The sequence below is a fragment of the Sinocyclocheilus anshuiensis genome, unplaced genomic scaffold, assembly GCF_001515605.1.
Source record: "Sinocyclocheilus anshuiensis isolate Anshui unplaced genomic scaffold, SAMN03320099.WGS_v1.1 scaffold546, whole genome shotgun sequence".
Taxonomy (NCBI): Eukaryota; Metazoa; Chordata; class Actinopteri; order Cypriniformes; family Cyprinidae; genus Sinocyclocheilus; species Sinocyclocheilus anshuiensis.
The window spans coordinates 19,823-21,436 of NW_015542451.1; the positions used below are offsets into that span (position 1 = coordinate 19,823).

Consider the following 1,614-nt stretch of genomic DNA (forward strand, 5'->3'; position numbering starts at 1 on the left):
TTTTTTTTTTCGTTTTATTTTCAGCATAAGGACATTATTCTGCAGTGCTGTTTAAGGTCGGCTAGTAGCAGGAACCTGAGGTTATTATTATTCACAGAAATCCGTCAGTGTTGAGCAGGACAGCGCAGTATAATCGCGCATCATACCTCAGCTGCTGCAGGATGATGATAATGTAGATAATCTTGCAGCGCACTGCACTCACCGGGAAATCCGCGCAGAACAGCAGATCTTCTGTTTCCAGCCAGAAACAGCGCAGTGAGAGGTCTCTCTCTTCTCCGCATCTGTGAGCGTCGCTGCTGCTGAGAATCAGACGCTCCGTGCGCTCATAGCTGAGACTGGAAAATCACAGCTTCCGAGACGGGCTGCTCAAACCCCGCCCACTGCGCATATCAGCCAATAGCAGCACGAGTCGCTCCCTCGCGTCAGGTCGCTGAGGCTGTTACGTGTTAAATGCATTTTTTTTCCCAAAATGTAATTTATTTTTATTAGAAATGGAATCTTTGAAAGAGTCTAAATGCAAATTAACAACATAAAGAATGACATACTGTTTTATTTTTCTTGTATAGTTCCCCCACTGTAGTCCTTGATTTTGTCCTAAGGAAGAAGATCATTTGAACAATTGTTTAGCTGTTTTTATTATTATTATTGCTTTATTTTATTTAGTTATTTTTTCTTTCTCTTTTCTCTTAAATGATGTCTTACAGATTAAGATTGTCCTTCTTCCTTGTGTAGTCTGTTATGGTCACCAAAGCTGCATTTATTTGATCAAAAATACAGTAAAAATTGTGAAATATTATTAGAATGTAAATCAGCTGTTTTCTATGTGAATATATGTTAAACTGTAATTTATTCCTGTGATGCGCAGCTGTATTTTCAGCATCATTACTCCAGTCTTCAGTGTCACATGATCTTCAGAAATCATTCTAATATGCTGATTATTAGAAACATTTCTGATTATTATCAATGTTGAAAACAGTTGCGCTGCACAATATTTTTGTGTCGTGCTGCACAATATTTTTGTGGAAACTGTGATGCATTTTATTTTTCAGGATTCACAGATGAACAGAAAGTTCAAAAGAACAGCGTTTATTTCAAATAGAAATCTTTTGTAACATTATAAATGTCTTCACTGTCACTTTTGATCAATTTAATGCGTCCTTGATGAATAAAAGTATTAATGTCTTTATTTAAATGTATGTTTACTTAGAAAAGTAGTGTACGCTCCAAAAAATGAGGGCTAAATTAAAGGGTTAGTTCACCCAAAAATGAAAATTAGCTTGTGTTTTACTCACCCTCGAAGCATCCGAAGTGTATAAGACTTTCTTCGTTCAGACGAATCCAGTCGGAGTTATATTAAACATTGTCCTGGCTCTTCCAAGCTCTATCATTGCAGTCAGCGGGTGTTGCAGTTGAACAGTCCACAAGGTTGCTGCTTTTACAGTCATCATACACAGCCCACTAAATAACCGTCTGCCACACACGCCGAGTCCACGCCAGCACAAACAGACCACAATATTTTCTCCTTTTTAAAGCTTATGAGATCAAAAAAGATGAAGCGCAGACGGTGACCTGCATGCCAGACTCTTATCCATTTCCTACACGCAGCCGGAGAGA

General features: G+C 38.4%; 1 protein-coding gene across 2 annotated transcripts in view; it reads right to left on the reverse strand.

The window, feature by feature from the left end:
- The window catches only part of LOC107693639 (serine/threonine-protein kinase SBK1-like), a 12,690-nt gene extending 11,305 nt beyond the window's left edge, over positions 1-1,385 (reverse strand). The window contains exon 1 of one of the 2 annotated variants that reach the window (XM_016493091.1): positions 1,293-1,385. The gene's annotated coding sequence lies outside the window, so the exon portion shown is untranslated. Of the gene's footprint in view, positions 1-202; positions 446-1,292 lie in introns of those variants that run through there. The other variant, XM_016493090.1, reaches the window with a different exon arrangement.
- Positions 1,386-1,614: the final 229 nt, after the last annotated feature.